The following is a 19,133-nucleotide window of genomic DNA, read 5'->3' as shown; positions in this document are numbered from 1 at the left end:
TTCTACCTCTGTGATGAAACTCCATGACAGACTGAAAGCAACTGGGAAAGAGTTCACATTCAAGCCCCATTCCATAACCGAGGAAATCAGGACAAGAGTTCAAGGCAGAAGCTGGAGGCAGGAACTGAAGCAGAAGCCATGGAGGAGTGCTGCTTACTGACTTGCTCCTCCTCTTTCCCTGTGCTTTCTCATATAACCTGAGGCCTCCTTTCCAGGACTGACACCACATCAAACACTAGCTAAGAAAATGACCCACAACCTTGTCTACATGCCAATCTTATTAAGGAGGGTATTTTCTCAAACGTGGTTCCATCCTCTTCTCAGATTAACTCTAGCTGTGTCACATTGGCACACACACACACACACACACACACACACACACATGCGCGCGCGCGTGCACACAAAGACAAGTGGCAAGCTCTTTACCTGCTGAGTCATGTTGCTGGCCTTTTTTTTTCTTTCTGTCTTCTTTCTTTCTTTCTTTCTTTCTTTCTTTCTCTCTCTCTCTCTCTCTCTCTCTCTCTCTCTCTCTCTCTCTCTCTCTCTTTCTTTTTTAACTCATAGTGCTTCAAGTACTTGAGTGTTATTAAAAATTTGTTTAGGGGCTAGAGAGACAGTCCAGCTGTTAAGAGTTCTTGCTGCTCTTGTGGAGGACCCAGGTTCAGTTACCAGAACCCACATGCCAGCTCACAACTGCCAGTAACATAAGTTCCAGGGAATCCGATCCCATCTTTTCTGCAGATATTTGCACAAATACAGTGTACAGAGATACAAACACACACACACACACACACACACACACACACACACACACACCCTTTAAAAAAATAACAAAATGTAGCCAGGTGGTGGTGTCACAGGCTTTTAATCCCGGCACTCAGGAGGCAAAGGCAAGTGAATCTCTCAGCTTGAGGCTGACCTGGTCTACAGAGAGAGTTCTAGGATGGCCAGGGCTGCACAGAGAAACCCTGTCTCAAAAATGATGATGATGATGATGATGATGATGATGATGATGATAATGATGATGATGATAATGATGATGATAGCAACAACAACAAAATGGGATATCAGTTTATAAATATGTCCTTGTCGCTGGAAGAAAGGAAGAAAACACCAGGTTTGGTGAAAGCAAACTAGCGTTACTACTATCACTACTTTAACAAGTTAGTGCTTAGTGTCCTGCTAACATCAGCATGCATGATCTCAATGACTGGTCACAACAGCCTGAAAGGGAATCCAGACCTGTGCCTGGTATAACTGATGAGGAAGCTGAGGTAACCAGAAAGTCATACCCTGAGGAACGTGCGGAGCCTGGTTCTTTCTAGTTTTACCCCCACCCAAGCCAGTGTGATTGGTACTATGCTGCTCCTCAACATGAGCTTTCCTACCTTTAGCTTCAGATTGTGGTTGTGGGTCCCCATCCACCAGGGAATGTTCAACTCATCCGTCTCCTCTGTCTTCACCCTCCCACCCAAGCGCTCCTAACACAGCTGTCTTTATTAGCTCCTCCTCCCTTTATTTCTCTGACCTTTCTATTCTGAGAGACTCTCAAGAACAAGGGCTTATTTTACTTACCTTCATCTTCAGCGCCATCGTAGAGGCAAACAATAGGAATTCATGGGGTGCTAGCCAAAGCTTTGCAGCCATAGGTAGGAAGATGCCCATCATTACAGCTGGTCCATTGTACCCATGAGTTCTGTGAACTCAACTAATCACAGACCAAAAGTACTCAGGGAAAATAATGGTGTATCAGAGCATGGGAGATTGCTCAGTTGGTAAAGTGCTTGCTTCCTAAGCATAAGGAAGCATCAGGTTAATCCCCCAGAATCCATGTAAAAGAGCTGGACACGGAGCCTGTACTCCCAGAATTGGAGAGAAAGAGACAGGAGGCTCTCTCTGGGGCTTGCTGGCCAACCTGTGTAGCTGAATTGGCCAGCTCCATGTTCAGTGAGAGACCCTTTCTCAAAAAAAAGATGTTCAATGTTGACCTCTAGGCTTCATATGCATGCACATGTGTGCATGTGCACACTCACCTGCACAAACTTGTACACATATATACTCACAAAGAAAAACATGCACCTGTACCAAACGTACATAACTCTTGTTATTCCTTAAGCAGTGTGCTATAACAACCACTTACATAGTGGTCACTTATAGAATGGACTTGAACATTTGTAGATTTGTGGGATTCATGGAGAGCCCTGAAGTCCATCTCCCGAGGATACAGGAGGGCAATACCTCTATGTGGGTGAAGAGCAATAAGGAGGGGAAGTCCAGAGACCTAAGCAGCAGAGAAAGGGAAACTGTCGTAAGGAGGAAATGTGACTTACAATCATGCAGTTGAGGGGAGCGGTGGACAGGCACAAACCCTGTCCTGAAGTCCAGTGCAGTGTCCACTCCACTGTACAAACTTTGACCTTGTAGGTCAAGGGTTTTTAGAGCACTGATAAAAGTAAACAAGTGAATTTGCAGATTAACACGTCACTGGCGATAAATTCATGCTAGGTAAACAGTGCTATCTGAAGATATATCATTATGTATCCTGTGTGAACTACTTGACCAGGAATTAGAATGTTTTCATGTTCATTTTGGGTCTTTAGCAAGTCGGTGAGACTTCAGACAAATCATTCCATTTCCCTGTGCTTTTATTTCTTTTAGCTGTAGGATTTTGCTGGCTAAAGAGCACATGAGCGACTTGTGTGCTTTTAAATATCTGTCTTTATTTGATCATGCTCAGTTGGATAGTGAAATCTCTGGTCCTCTTAGGTTCCATAATGATAAAACTGCAGAAATACGTAACTTGTGTAGCTTATACAGTTACAAGACTCTGTAGATGTGATGGGAAAGCATCGGAAATCATATACGGAAAATTCAAATTCCCAGCCAGTGCCTGGGTTTCTCTTACAGAATCCTCAGTAGGTACTCAATAGCCTCACACCTCAGCCAGTGATATGAGGAAGACAGATGAAGGGAGTTGATGTCATGACCATGTATACTTTATTTGGGGTATGTGGTGCTGGCCTTCTCACATTTTGTAGGAATAACAGTTGCTTTACTCTGTACTGCTCAGTGCCAGCAATTGATAAAGGCTTTGTAGGGAATATCTTATTTATTCTGTACAAGTATCTTGTAAAGCAAATACTCTTGCTACATTATTCCTCAGATAAGGAAACAAAAACCCAGAGAAGTGAAATGATTTGTCAGGGATACATGCCTGCTCAGATACGTAGTCTGAAGTCTACTTCAGATTGAGTTGGAGCTATTCATAAACAAATAAATGTTGAATGATTATAACTACCTTATCACCCATACCATATGCTTCTGTTACAAATATAAAGAAATGTAAAGTTGGTGTAAATAAAATACAAATAGTGTTTGCATAAAGATTGCAGATAGAATTAAACTGCGGTATTGATTTTCGTATCAGTAGAGCTTTCAGGCTTTGGTTTAGGGTAAACAAACATTAATATTTTATTGTATAACCCCAGTAGATCATATCTACAGATAAAGTGCAAGTTAATGTATTGTCAAGTCTTCTGTAAACAAAACAATAAAATATAAACCTGGAAAGATGCATAAAGCAGATTAATAACTCAAGGGTTTTACACTGAAGCTAAATAATCCATTGGCATGAATCACCATGGTTTTGTTTATCCTGTTTCTTTTGAAATATACCCCAGTGGAGAAGCATTTCCTATATCATTCCTTTTTAAAAGTGAAACTCTGAGGCCAATATAGCCAGAATCAGAAAAATAACTTCAGACTGAAATCCTTGCTATGCACATGTTCTAAATAAAGGAGTTTACCCATCTCAACCCATTAATCATTAAGAGGAAACTCTAATCCAATTTGAGGTCATCTTAGATGCCCAGCAACCGTGGGCTGCCTCTCTGCTCCAGGGGGAGTGGCATTCTTGTGTTCTACACCATTGGTTCTGCAACCAGTATTCTTTTAGAGGCAAAAGTTTAGAGATCTAACTCCAATTGGCTGGAGCAAAATGAAAAAAAGTTTAAAGGAAGAAAAGGAGAAGAAAAAAGGAGGAAGGGAAAGGGGGAAGAAGAAAAGGGGAGACATATTACTGTCATTTATTGAAGTGTGTGGCAGTCACGTCCAGAACAATCTAGACTCAGGATACACTAGAGAATGAGGATCCTATCACCAGATTTTCTTTTCTTCTCTCTTTTTTTCCTACTTTATTTCAATAGTGTCTCTAAGTGGTAGAATCCAGCTGTTCCAAGCTTGCATGCAATATTTTGTTTTTATTTTTGTTTCATTTTTTTTTAAATATAAGCTGCTAAGTAGTCCCAGAAAGCCTAGAAAAAAAAAAGGTTCATTTGTCCCTGCTCTGTGCCTATCTCTGCACTAATGTCCTGAGAAGCCGGGTCTGTCCCACTCACAAGGTGAGAGATGGTACTAGTACCACGAACACATGGAATGAAGTTATAATACTTTGCAACAAGAAATGTAGATCTGACGTCACATGTGGAAAGTAGATTCTTGGTAGGAAAGCAACAACATCCCACCACAGGGCCATGGCACCCTGACAGGTTGAAGCTCGCTCAACAAGACCATTATGCTGTTCCTAAATGATCCCTTGTGGGTTTCTTTTCCCGCTTCAACAAACTGCTCTTCTTTGACCTATTTCTCACATAAGGATGGACCCAGCAGAGGTATGACTAAAGCAGACGCAGGGACGGTCAGGTAGAGCTTGTTCTGTAGATCCACTCAACTCTTGTAACTGGATCTTTCAAGAGTACCCAAAGAAAGACAAGAGCCAAAAATAAATAAATAAATAAATAAAATAAGCTGGAATGGACAAGCATTTCCACCAGCGTGGCACAGTGGGTACTTAGTCATTGCGTGAGCCGCATCCCAGTTCTTTACTACAGAAGTACTTACATAATGATGTAAAAGTATAAATACAAAGATATTCATCTTAGCATGGCTTACTATAGTGAAAAATTGGAACTAATTTAAATATGCAGTAATATTGCATTATAATTTACAATTACCCTAGAAATTTTGACACAAAAACCCCAAGACATAATGAAGTTAAAAAAATACATGAAATAAAAGCCCACTTTATTTAAAAGAAAAACAGGCTAATCAGGTAAATGTTCTTGCCAGGCAAGCCTGGTGACCTGAGATCAATACCCCGAATCCACCCACATAAATATGGAAGGAGAGAAACACCATTTCACAGAGTTGTACATACAGACACATACACACACACACACACACACACACACACACACACACACACACACACACACCACGGCACATATACTTACACATTATACACACAATAATACTTTTTTAATTAATATAAAAACTATTGGGTTATACATGCATGAACCCATGACCAGACAAAAGGCTTAAGGAAGCACTGACTCTTACACACTAATTATATATGTAAATCGGGACTACAGAGGGGTGGGAATTTATGTATCATTCTCTTCTACATGTCTCACTCTGATAATAAGTTTGTACCATTTTTTAATACCTATTACTTAAAAAATTTAAAGCAGAAAAGGTATCACAGTTCACCCATCTAATGTCACAAACACAAAGGTAACCATTTTGTTTGGGTGCCCATCATCTCCTTTCTAGAAGGTCTTTTGACAGTTATTACATTCATAACTCATACCCTCACCCCTGTTCTCCATTTCCTCCACAGATCAAGTCCAGTAAGAACTTACAGCCTTGTTGTGCATCATTTCTAATAAAAAAGCCAACTTATAAAGCTGATATGATCTACTAATATAGCAGCCAGAACAGAATAGTTATTCAGTCACCTATCTTATCTTCCACACATGTAATTTATTCTCCTACCACTTCAGAGAGTATTTGAGCCATTTCATAACAAAGATCATTTATATAGGTAGATAAGTGATAGAAGGTAGATAGATAGATAGATAGATAGATAGATAGATAGATAGATAAACAGACAGATAATGCTATATAAATAATCTTGTAGGAGGAATATAACTGAGTCCCTACCCACTGATCACAGGAGACTCTGGGTCTGAGGAACAGAAATATGTGTGATGAACTCACACTGAGAGGTAAAATAGAAAAAGAAAATTAGGACCAAAGTAAGAAGAATAAAAATATGCTGGACATCATTCAATAACTATTTGCTGATGATAATTATAGGGATGGAAAACCCATCAAGCCTATGGAGCTAAAATTAATCAGCAAGTATTCACAGACTGCCTCCTGCTTCTATTACTGGTTCTGGCTTCCTGCCTGTCTAGTGCCAAGGCTGGAGACATTTGCATGACATTCAGCTTGTCAAGACAGAAAGCAGAATGGGCAGGCAGAGGCTCACAGCAGCCGTCTGCACCCCTCATGTTTGTTGAAACCCTAGTCAATCAAGACCAATTCCTTCTGTGGAAGACTATAAAGCTAGCTTAAAACAACACTACATCACTTGAAAAGAGCCCAGTGAAATAGAGGCATTCTTTCTCCAAAGCAATAGTCAATTCATTTGTGTACTATCTGAAATTTCAAAGTACAAATGAACATCTGATTCCTATTAATGTCAGGAAGTGAAACCAATAGGCACTTGTGACAACGGTACCTAGTTTTCAGGGTTCTTTCCGCTGTAACAGACACTTCAGGTAAAATGTTAAGTGTGATGTTTAGGTCACTGTTAAATTTTATTAAATAGCTATAACTGCAAAGTTGAATGTCTGTTGACTTCTGCATGCCCAACATCCATTTTATTCCCATTTTAAAAGCCCCCAAATGAGACACCTCTCTCTGTCTCTCTGTCTCTGTCCTCTCCCTCTCTTCTCCCTCCCTCCCTCGCACTAGCCCTTCAGGCATTAATACCTGACCTAGGGTTTGGCATACAGAATGCACATGCAGTATATCCCTTGATCATGGTTATTGGTTCATGCAGCCCAACTAAAGCAAAATAGTCTCTTTCAGCAAGAGGACAAGGGAGATCATTGCCAGAGAGAACTCTTCACTACTGTAGGACATGTTAATATAGGTCTCACCATCCACCAGTCAGAAATACCTTTCCCAAGAATAAAACAAAAGCTGGGAAATTAAAGCTAAGAGATAGAACTCAAGCCCATTGGACATGGGCTCACATCTAGCCATGCCTGAAAGTGAACTTTAAGTAAACCAACAAACTTGCTTTAATGGTTGGGTGTCTTATAAATGTTTTTTTAAATGCCCTCATTGAATAATAATGGCAATCTTCTATTTTGAGTGCCTCTTCTTGAGAAATAGCCAAACCACTTGAATGAGATTCATCACTCAAATCAGTAATCCCTGCAAGGAATCCTGCCTGGCCACCATTTTTGTGTTCACACTAGCTTTTCTACCTCTGATACTCAGGTGACTCCTTGATGCATATTACAGTGCTCATGCAGCTACTGCCACATTCCTACAAGTCCATTGTGTGGGATAAGGACGTGTCACTCTCTACCTCCATTTCCTCTAGAATAGGGATTCTACCACAATCTTTTTAACTGATGAGTATTTATATATTTTGGTTTGGGAAACATAATAATTGAACCCATAATCATTTTATGTGTCTGCAACCTTAAGCTTGGGCTTAACATTTAATAGTTGTTACTTTGTTGAAGGTATATAAAGTTGCAGGAATGAATACAGGCATGAATGGGAGAGGAAATTAGCTGAGAAAACCCCTTCCATTAGATTAGTTGAAAAGAAACTTAATTATACATTGTTGAAAATTAAACGTTGGTCTTATACATGATAGAAACGTACTCTACCACCATGCTACACCCTGATCTGATCTGCTATTAATAGTCTGTGATCCATTTAAGCCACCTATAAGGTATTTAACTATCAGAAAACTGAAATAAACAAATTAACATATCCAAAGGGAATCTTCAAAGCGTCAGTCCTTGGTAGTAAATAACTGAGGCTCTTTCTCAGGTCATTATAGTCCTAAGGTAGGTGAATGAGGAGAGTCAGTTATTTTGTGGAACAACTAACCACTTTTTCAAATAACACAAAATTAATAAATTTTCTTACATAATGCTAAAACAAAAACAAACAACTTATAATGTGGAGTGTAGTTTAGCTATAATGAATGAACCAGAGAGCGCCATGACAGCCAGATGGAAGTTTGCTGATGACTGTCAGGTAATACAACTGCGTGGCTTAGGTCACGGCCTGTTGTTTGCTTGTAGCATAGTTAGGAAAAACTGGGAATAAAGTACAAGCAATTTAAAAAGATGCAGCACTATCTATGTGTTCCAGGGAGACTGAGACTTTACAACCAAACAGGCCAATGCTAGAAAACAACCTACCACAGATTGGAGATGAGAACAAGGCATAAGGGTGAACTAATAATTCCTCTGTACGTGCAGACATGAATGAATTTCTAGATGAGAAAGAAAATGTCTAATGTGAATCCTAGTTTGGGCACATTGAGCTTCCCCTTCCTACCCATATGTTAAGACAATTCAACAACTAAGAAACAAACCCTTTCTCATGTGCTTCAGAGACATTCTGAAACCCTAGAACTGCCAGTATTTCTTTCTTATTGCACCCCTCCTTTGGACTCCTTTCCTACCATCCACCGTTGACCCTTCTTGGACTTTGACTCACAGCACCCCCACTCCCCAGCATAAAATGTTCCTCTAAGTCTGTTTCTTTTCTTAAAAAAATAGATTTTTTTCATACAATGTAGACTAATTATGGTTTCCCCTCTCCCAACTCCTCTGAGTTCCTCCCCACCTCCATTCCCATCCAGATGTTTCTTTACTTTTTCTTTCTTTCTTTTTTTTTTTCGAGACAAGATTTCTCTGTGTAGCCCTGGCTGTCCTGGAACTCACTCTCTAGACCAGGCTAGCCTCAAAGTCGGAGATCCTCCTGCCTCTGCCTCCCAAGTGCTGGGATTAAAGATGTGCACCACCATTGCCTGGCCAGATATTTCTTTTACCGTGACTGGCTTGTTTTCTTTTCATCTTCCAAAGGCTTCAACCATCCAATCTGTTGTCATTTCCATTGCCATTTAGGTGATAGGGAAGTCTGTTTATATAAATTCATTGATCTTAAGGACATATATCACACAATTTATAAAACATAATAATGTATACAATACTCTTTAAGAGTAACTTCTATATGGCCAACTGATTTCCAAAGAATGATTTCAATAATCTTTTCCTGACTTCTGTTGATAGTCAGCCTATGGTTCAATACTCCTTTGGTAAAGTCAGACTACAAATAAATATATATTTGATTCATATTCAGTTCAGCAAAACAGATACTGTTAAACTTCTAACCTGATTGTTGACTGATACTTTTGTACCAGTGAATGTGTTAATAGTGAAGGAACAAAGATATATATTGAGACTAAAAAAAAAAATCCTTCAGTAAATATGAACCAGATAATGGTTTTCAAGTTTTGGAGAAATACTTATTCATAAAAAAACATAACTCATCTCATCTTCATTATCAAAATATCTCCTAGCACTGAAGTCTGAATATCAACAAAACACATAAAGATCTAGTGTATAGCTTTTCCAATTTCTATGGTGCAAAAACTTCACCATGGTTGATTTCAAACTACCCAAATAACACTTTTGAATGCAGAGACTAGGGGTCCATATGCTATAACACACCAGAAGATGTCCACTATACTACAAACATCAAATAATAGTGAAACAGAAAGTAAATCACTCCTGAGCATTTATTAACATTGCTGTTGGAATGTTCAGTTGTAAGTTTACAAATTATTTTTAATAATGACCATGATTAGTAACTAACAAAATCTTTAAACAGTTAACAGGCAGCTTTTACAAGCTTGTACAGCTAGTTCTGACACAAGACTAAGTTGCTTTATGTTAAAACTTGCCTCAACTCTATTGCCCTTTGCACTGGGAGCATGAATGAAGACGGGTAAAGATAATTGGTACTTTTGTTGTAACTTTCTAATGATACAAACATTATGTATGCCATCCTCTTTTCTGAATAATTCTTGAAGTTTAAAATCTCCTACTTCCTGTGAGATATATGGGTAGATAGTCCCTTCTGCTACAAACTGAAAGGCTACATGACTGACCCAAATCCATTCAAGTGTATAAACTGTGAGTTCAGTTTCAAATGCAGACCTTAATTTGAAAATTAAACAAGAGAATAGAAAAAATTTAATATTGATACTATTATTGAAAATATTTTATAAAATATAGCAAATATAGCTTTGTAGCGTTTTAGAATGTGGTATAAAGAACTTACAGACTCTACTGCCTCTTAAGAAGTCCACACCTGCCTGTGCATGTGTTAAACGACTCTTACATGTGTCTCCTTTTAACACTTGTGCTTAAATCCTTATTAAAATTCTTTAATAAACTTCAGCTTTAAAATATGAAGTATGTACAAATCTGACCTCCAATTTAGCTTCAAATAAAACAAATATATACATAATCTAAATAAGTAAGTGGGGTGTGAGAGCTAAAACAGGAGCAAAGCCTCCCAAAACTGAGCTGAGCAATGCCAGCAACAAATAGAGCAGACTGAAACACTGTCTACCAAAGGAGCATGGGGCAGAAGAGATTAAATCAGAAAAGGAAGAAAGCTAATGACATAATGGCCAGCCACAAATGCCACAAATGAAAAACAATGTACGTCTAATTGTTGCAATTACTCTGTGTGCTTGCTCTAATGTTTCCAAACATTTAAAACATTAGATCTCTGCGTATAGCAACATGTATCTAATTTATCAGCTGATGTTTTACCTCCCCTTTAATCTCTTATTGCTTCAAGTTCTGCTCATACAGAGGACATAGACTTAACCAGGACAGCCACAAACACTTCATACACAGGAACAGAAGCTGGTATTTTAAGTTGCTTATGATAAAAGCAAAAAAGGCAAAAAAAGGGGGGTGGGGAGGAAAGATGTAACCATGTAGCATTTCCAAGTTTCTATGTTAATTCCAATCAGGAAAAGAAACACATACCAAAGTAGAACTGATTCTGATCAAGAGTTTGAGATACTCATTTTTTTAAAAAATAACAAACATGTCTCTTGCAAATCAAAATATTAAAGCACACAGAAATGGGATTTTCAAGTTTAGCTGGGTTTCCCTTGAACTACTTACCTGTAACACCCAAAGAATGTTGTCTCCAGAGCCAACTGTTAGAGTGGCATTTAGTTGCTATGATGGCTTCAGGAAATATTTTAAAGTTTTGACAGCCAACAAGAAAAGTTGTGTTGGATTACCATATTGTTACTATTTTCAAAACTATTCATTAACAAAAAATTCTTTGGCTTCAGTTTACATTTAACATCATAGATTTAAGGGATGGGTAAAGAAACAAATAAAAGGAAGCAGAGCCATGAAAAAGGTTGTAGCTATAAGAAAATAAGTTTCAAAGACGTGTCTATTTGTAAAGGAAAATATGTGCTAACCAACGGTAGAGGTGGGCTATCAGGAGCCTTTTCTTGAATGATCTTTTCCAACAAAAGTTAGTCAATGCATCCCAATAAATCCAAGTTATCTAGTCTTCGTATGACACTTACCCCGGGTGTCCAGGCAGTGAGTGGTAAACATAGAGCCAAGGTTACTCCATATATTTCTCCTGCCACCACCTATTATCCACAGTCTCTTGTGCTTTCTCCTCAAATTTGTTTTCATATTAAGGATGAACTATAAGTATGAAAGGAAGTCATTCTTTTACACAATCTAACTGGAAAGATACTATAAACAATTTCAGTCAAGGAGTGTGGGTAGAAGATACTTCAAAAGACTGGAGTGAGGCAGGAGGAAAGACAGGGACGAGTAAAAATCTGATTTACTCTATAAATGTCTTTAATTTCCTTCTCTACTTTGTAAGAACTAGGGAAAATTGAGATTAAAATGTCTAATAATTGTCAATGATAAGTGAGTATGTCTCATGAATTACTATCGCATATATATCAAACTTTTTTAATCTTTGTAATTTAAGTCACTACTATTTTATTCCCATTTTACAAATGATCAAAGCTAAGGTATAGTGAGTTGAGAGTTTTCTCAAGATTACAGCCCCCTATAGAGAGACTGGCTTTAGTCCCAATACACTGCAGGAATAGACCACACAGGGAAGGTAACATTGAACTCATAAAATTTTAGACCCTCATCCTAAGGTGGGGAAACTAAACGTTCAGTGATGGGTTTTAGGTCTCGGAAAATAAAAAGCTTGCAAGTTGCCAGTTTTTATGATTCTCTTGCTTTCAATATTAAATAACTATGCCAAGTTTAAATACAAGGCTAATTACAACTGCTAGAAGGCTTTGCCTTCTATAAAGGGACAGACAGAAGACGATGGACTTAAACAGAAAAATGGAACTTGGAACCTTCATATCACTGTAATAGAGAGGCACTGTATATGCTGGAGCAGGAGCAGCATATGATTTGATTGATGTTTTTTGAGGGGATCATCTGGCCCTGTGGCTTGGATTATTCCCTTGAGAATGAAGATAATAAAACAGATAAGCAGAAAGGAAAAACTCACTTAAATAGTACACCAAGTGCTTGTATAAAAATGCTTTACTTATTTCTCTCTCTCTCTCTCTCTCTCTCTCTCTCTCTCTCTCTCTCTCTCTCCCCCCCTCCCCCATAAGACAGGGTCTCTCACTGTATCTGGAGCTTAGCTAGAGAAGAGCAAGCCCCAGTGATTTTCCTGTCTCTGCCCAACCCCACTCCACCCCATACCTGTGTGGTGTTACAGGCACCTGATGCCATGCTAGACTTTTTATGTGAGCTCTGAGGACTTGTTTGAGCAGAAGGTGCTGTTACTTTCTGAGTAACCTCCACAGCCCAAATGCTACAGCAATGTAAATGGTGATTTGGTTGCAGCTCAGGCTTATTAATATTTTGTCTTAGGACATGATATTCAATTCATATTCATCAGTTCACTCTACTAACACCCACTGAGCATCAACTATATACTGGAGATAGAGTGTTGAACAGGAAAGATTAGGTCTCTGTCTTTCAGGCTCATATTCTAGTCAGGAATAAGAATATAATGTGCACACAACAAGTGAACTGTCATTGTAAGATGTTATCATACTGTGCAGGATACTGTAAAAACATAATTGATCTAGTTGTTCATGGGTACAGTATGCTTGGAAGTTAAAATCCATGGAAATAAGCATGAAGGTCTTGAGTAATGTTCATAAACTTTTTATTAAGTCATTTAGCCAACTTAACTCAAGTTGACTAATTGACTCAGTGTTGTTATAACTCTGTAAAATATTACTCAAAGCCCGTTATATATGGTACCTCTGTTCCAGGGACATAACATAATGAAAAAGGTAGATAAGGTCTTTGTTGGATTAAAAAAAAAAAATGAGCCCAGCCCATAGTGAGTGGTGCCATGCCTGGGCTGATGGTAAGAAAGTAAGCTGAATAAGTCATAAGGAACAAGCCAGTAAGCAACACTCCTCCATGGTATCAGCTCATGACTTGAGGTTCCTGCTCTGCTTGAGTTCCTGTCCTCACTGTTTTTCATAACGCTTTCCTCCTCAGGTTGCTCTTGGTTATGACATTTCATTATAGCAATAACAACCCTAACTAAGACAACGTGATACTGCACACTGGCAGAGCACTTTCTGAGCAAGTGGGAGGCCCCAGATTTGGGCCCTAGCACTTCCCAAGAAGTAAAATACAATAATATCTATTTCATTCAACACTTCCAGTCAAATTAGGCAGAAGGGTCAATGAATGTTAAGCAAAACGCATAACTACTTTTCTTACTGTGCAAATATGATCAATTATTGATAGTTTAATCATACTTTTAAATAAATATGGCAGATTAAAGCCTGAGATGTTTTTTCTATTGAAGTAACAAACTAAGGCATAGTTAGGCCACTACAAAGAAAAAAAAAACAGGAAAAGTTCATATTTTTGTTCAGTTGAAAATACTTCAAATTTTAAATTTAAAATGAGGTATTCTTCTACATTAAGAACTATTAGACATGCAAAAAAGGGAACACGTTAAGTGGAAATTCTTGTAAAATCATAAATTATTTAAAAAACTATCATTTACAACTCAAACATGCAAGAGAAATGAAGTAGATTCTTTAGATAAGTCAGTTATTTAGAAGGTTTATGGTATGAAGGTATACTTAAGAATATAATATACATGCACAATCCTTAGTTGTTGGTTTTTTTAAGGCAGACATCAAATAATAAAACATAATCATATTAGCATGAGTTTTATTGTAGGCTTGAGTACCCGCCTTCCAGGAATCTTGTTGGTAATAGTTAGGGAACCAAATTCACGAGACCTCTGATTCCAGTACTTGAGCCTCCCTCAGAGGGTGTGCAAACTGGCAAACAAGGAGAAGTAGTAGAGTCATGGGTTTAAGTTCTGTGTCCACTATGAGCCTGGTTGACTTGATCCTCCTTGGGAAGGAAGGAATCTCTCTTCTCGACTTAAAAGGCTCCTTCGTTTTTGTTTTTCCCCTTAACCCCAAGTGGCTCAAGGGCTCTTCACACACACTCTTCTGGCGCAGGGGTCTACAGTTTTCCTTTACGGGGTGCCCAGCTTCTGTTCCTTTGCCAAGATGGCGGCCCCGGCACCCCACGGAGGTAGCGACCGTGGAGCATCTCTGCCCAGGGGACCTGCTTTACAGCTACGTTCTCCCCCTGGCCGCGCAGGGCAGCGTTTACACTTTCCAACCAAGGAGGGGCGTCTCGCTTGGACGCCGCGGAGCCCCTCGGCCAAGATGGTGGCCGCGCGGCGTCACCGCTCTTTACCAAGATGGCGGCGCGCGGCTTCCGGCACGCGCTTCCCCCAATCAGGGATCTCCAAGGGGTCAGGCAGAGGCGGGCCGCCCTTGGAGTCCAAGTGCGAGCGGGGCGAGCAGGGCGAGCGGCTGCAGTCTCTCTCTGCGCGCCCGGGCGGGGATGAGGTGGAGTCTGCGCGGCAGCCTCGGCTAGTTGTCACAAGTGCCAAGTGCTGTCACCTGTGTGTGTGCGCGCGCTTGGGGGTGGGGTGGGGGGGTGACAAAAGTTACTTCCCCCGCACCCTCAGGCTACACCGCCACACCTTTGCTCCCAGTGCCCCAAACCCCAGCGTGTGCGAGGCAGGGTCCCCGCATCGCCCCAGCCTGCCCAATGCGCCTGGCACCCAAGGGGCTGCACTGTCACCCTCGCCCCAAGCCCCTCTCCTGTCCTCCCGGGACCGGCCACGTGTTTCTCTTGGAGACCCGGGAGGAGGCGCGGACCGGGAACAGCTGGAGGGGAGCTCCACGCTGCCGTTTTAAAGCTGAAAGCTGCGTGTCTGGTTTTATTGGGAGGGCCAGAGGGGTCCCTGGAACCCAGAAGGCTGGGCAAGGCACCCAGCCTGGGGCAGCAAATGTCAAGATTCGGGGGAGGGGCCTCGGCGGGGAGCTTGGAAGCGGGCCCCAAAGGGGGTGGAAGGAGAGGTCAGGAGTTTGGGGTAAGAAGAGGGCGGACTTCTCCAGCAACTTACTAGTCCCTCTGCAACTTGCTTCTAAGCCTGTCCCCCCCCCCCCAGTACTACCCCCCACCCCCCATGCTTCCTTAATCACAATTTTTAAAGTGCAAAGAAATCCTGCTCGCTAGAGGTTTTGCATTCGGCGTGCAACTTCCTCCGAGTGTGAGCGCGCTGGCAGGCGGGGAGGGAGTGGTGGGGGGTTGAACTTGGCAGGCGGCGCCTCCTGCTGCCGCCGCCGCCGCCGCCTCTCAGACTCGGGGAAGAGGGTGGGGGACGGTCGGGGCGCGGGGGAGGGTGGGTTCTGCTTTGCAACTTCTCCCGGTGTGAGCGCGCGCACGGCTGCAGCAGACGGGGCCGCCCAGACGATGCGGGGGTGGGGGACCTGCCGGCACGCGAGTCCCCCCCCCAGGGCTCACAGTACGTATGCAATGACCCTCTCCTCTGCCCTCCCCTCCCCAAGCTTCGCCCAGAGGGCGTGTCTGCCGTCCGGCCCCCCGAGAGCGGCCGCGGCGCGCTGCTGCACCGTTTCCGTGCCATCCCGGAGCCCCCTCTGCTAGTGTGACACACTTCGCGCAACTCGGCGCTTGGCGGCCGCGGACCACCCCTGCGGCTCGGCCGGCTGCCTGTCACCCTTGGGGGCTCTGGCGGCGGACCCACGGGGCGGGTTCCCCCCGTACCCCCCCCCCCCCCCCCGAGCGGTTCCAAGCCGCGGAGCTGGGCGGGGGCGGGCAGGAGACAGGGAGAAGAGAAACTAAAGAAACTCGCTTTCCCTCCCAGGCCAGGTCGGCACCCCGCTGCCGCACTTTTTTCTCTTTTTTTTCCTCGGGTGGCGAAGGCGAAGCCGCGCTCGCCCGGTGCGGAGGCGATGCCTGGAGCTGTGGGCTGGCAGACGCCGTCGGGGCCGGGCCCGGCGGCGGGGGCCCCCCGCACGCTGGGCGAGGGGGCGAGGGCGGCGGGCGCCCTTGCAGTTGCCGACAGTCGCCAACAGGTTGCACCGTTCCCCGCGGCCGCGGCGCGGCCCCTCGGGCGGGGAGCGGCCGGGGGTGGAGTGGGAGCGCGTGTGTGCGAGTGTGTGCGCGCCGTGGCGCCGCCTCCGCCCGCCCCTCGCTCGGTCCCGCTCGCCTGCCGCGGCCGGGCGGCCCTTTCGCGTGTCCGCGCTCCCCCCCCCCCCTCCCCTTCCACCTCCGCCTCCTCCATTTTGCGAGCTCGAGTCAGTGCCTGGAGCCCCGAGTCGCCGCCCGCCCGTCGGGGACGGATTCTAAGTGGGTGGAACGAGACGCCGCAGCCGGGCGGCGCGGCGCCGGGACGGGGGACGCGCGCGGGAGACGGGAGCGGCGCGGGGCTCGGCTTGTCAGCCGGGGACGGGCGACTTTCCGCGCTTAGGGGCTCTCCCCTCCCCCCATGGAGAAGAGGGGGCGACTGTTGACTTCCTTCTCCGTGACACGCGCGCCTCCCGCGTCCGCACGCTGACTTGTTTATCCCGCTGCGGTGGGAGCCGCGGGCGGGCGGGCGAGCGAGCCAGCGAGCGAGCGCGCGGGTGCCGAGGTGAGCGGGGGCTGGGCAGCGGGGCGCCCGCGCCGAGGTGAGCCGGGCTGCTGGCGGCGCTCCCCGAGGGGCTCGGCAGCCGGGGCGGCGGGACTTGGCAAACTTTTGTCAGCCCGGGGTTGGAGATGGAGGCTGGCGAGGGCAGGGTGACGGTGACGAAAGGGCCTCGGCGGTGACAGCGCCGGCGCTTCCTCTCCCCGCACCGCCATCCCTGGCCCGGCGCGCTGCCCCGCGGTGGAAGCCTCACGCGCCCCGGCGGGAGTCTGGCGTCCTTTTTGGTTTTGCTTTTGCCGCCAGCCCTCCGTTCTTCGCTGTCCTCGGGGACCGCCCGGACCCCCCGCTTTTCCCGGGGCGGGGAGTGGGGGGGGGGAGGCAGAGCGGCGTCTGCGATCCGCAGGCTCAGGGCGCGCGGCGGCTGCGGGCTGCGGGCTTGTGGGGTGGACTCGGGGCTCGCAGCCTGCAGCCCAGACTTCGCCCGCCCGGCCTTATCTGCTAGAAGTGGGCGTGCCGCAGAGAACTCAACAGGTCTGGACACATTTCTCCCTTCAACTCGCACCTTTCTCCCTCCTTCTCCCCCCACCCCACCCCCCGACGACTTGTGCACTAGCTTTGGGGCACGATTTCGCGCCCGACTTTTCTGAGTGGTCCCTTTTTAGAAAGAGACCCTCCCTAGCCGCAGTTTTATTTTGTGCAGGGATTTTTGACAAGTGCTCCTTTGATGTTTGAGGTTGAAGGCTTGATCATTGCGGCCTTACCACTGAAGACCCTTGGCATAGTTCGTCAGGGCCAACTACTGTCCCAGGGTTATTTACAGTTTTAACTGGGGTATACATGTCGCTTAAGGGAGCATCTCGTTTTTATGAAGTATTGTTACGGTTTCAGGCTTGAAAGGTAGCTGTCAAGAAAAAAAAAGCGGGTGTGGAAATTCATTAGGGGCCATTTGCTATCTCGTGGCTAGAGATCCTTGTAGGATGCACAGGACCTGGGTGGGTTCTGAGAGAGAAACCACGTACAGGGAAGATTCCTAGGGCAGGTTCCACCCTCTCCACCTTCCTTACATTCCCCTTTCAGTGAAGATGGTCATAGTTCTTACTGTCTTGGTACAGGAAAAGTTTACCCAAATATACTTACCGTAGTCTTTGCCAACCTCTTAAAACATTTTGTTTATTAGTAGTATACTAATGATCTGGAGAAATACAGTTTAAATAAGTGAAGGTTAAAAACTGCAGAGAAAATTTTTCTGAGCATTTTCTTGGATGGGTTTTACTTGAATTTATACATGATCCCACAGTCCAGTTTTTCTATTTTCCCTAGTATCCCCATATTTGGAAAGAAAAAAATCTTAAATCTAGAGATAAAATATTTTGTATTGAGTGCATTAAGCAATTTTTAGAAAGAAATATAACTCAATTTCGGTGTTAGGAGTTTGGTAAGTTCTGCTCTGTTTAACTATTTAAATAAGTTTAAACTGTAGTGAAGAAGCAGTACAAATTCTACTCTGCTTTTTAAAATATACATTTTAGGCTATATACAATATATATCATTTCTTATATCCAACGTTTGAAGGTTGAGGCTACTAAACAGGTACTTAGAGTGGGAAATGAAGGTTAAAAAAGTAAGAGCATTTCCCTAGCCTATGACGAGATAAGAAGAACAGCGATGTTTGTTTTTTTTTCAAATAAAATATGCATAATTCACCAGGAGGTTGTACCTTGAAAGGGTTAGATGTAGGGGGATTGGCACAAGATGGAATTGTGAATCATAAGGTACAAACAATTCTAGGGTAGCGTTTATCAAATGTTTTATGTGTTGGTTTCCAGAAAGGCAGTCACCACTGATTGAAAAGGGGTTGGAATTATAAGGATCATGGTTTTTATTAAAAAAAAAGAGATACTTTGACATCAACTTGAACCTTTAGAATAATCACTGATAACAAATTACAATTCCTATGGTTGCCAAAGCTACACATGGAGTGAACAGGATAAACAGCCAAATTCAAATCAATTCAGGATAACTTTGTCCTTGCAAATGAGCTGCTTCGTGCGTTTTAAATGGAGCACACTGGATGGGAGCAGGGGATATAGCTTGATTTTAGAAGATTGAAACTATTCTTCTGATAATGGAGACTTTGATTTGGGAGTTACCTAAAGGGT

General features: G+C 43.5%; 1 protein-coding gene across 6 annotated transcripts in view; it reads left to right on the top strand.

Moving 5' to 3' along the window:
- Nr3c1 (nuclear receptor subfamily 3 group C member 1) overlaps positions 1 to 19,133 on the top strand; it is a 131,706-nt gene that overhangs the window by 12,922 nt on the left and 99,651 nt on the right. For 2 of the 6 annotated variants that reach the window (XM_052742081.1, XM_052742076.1), the window contains exon 1: positions 15,722 to 15,852. The exons of 1 other annotated variant lie outside the window; for it this stretch is intronic. The gene's annotated coding sequence lies outside the window, so the exon portion shown is untranslated. Of the gene's footprint in view, positions 1 to 15,721; positions 15,853 to 16,124; positions 16,218 to 16,868; positions 16,981 to 17,080; positions 17,506 to 19,133 lie in introns of those variants that run through there. 3 more of the 6 variants (XM_052742080.1, XM_052742077.1, XM_052742079.1) reach the window with 3 other exon arrangements.

This window comes from Peromyscus californicus, unplaced genomic scaffold (assembly GCF_007827085.1).
Source record: "Peromyscus californicus insignis strain IS unplaced genomic scaffold, ASM782708v3 Scaffold_17__1_contigs__length_78620276, whole genome shotgun sequence".
NCBI classification, from domain to species: domain Eukaryota; kingdom Metazoa; phylum Chordata; class Mammalia; order Rodentia; family Cricetidae; genus Peromyscus; species Peromyscus californicus.
The sequence above is the reverse complement of the archived record's forward strand: the minus strand, read 5'-3'. Positions and strand labels throughout refer to the sequence as shown.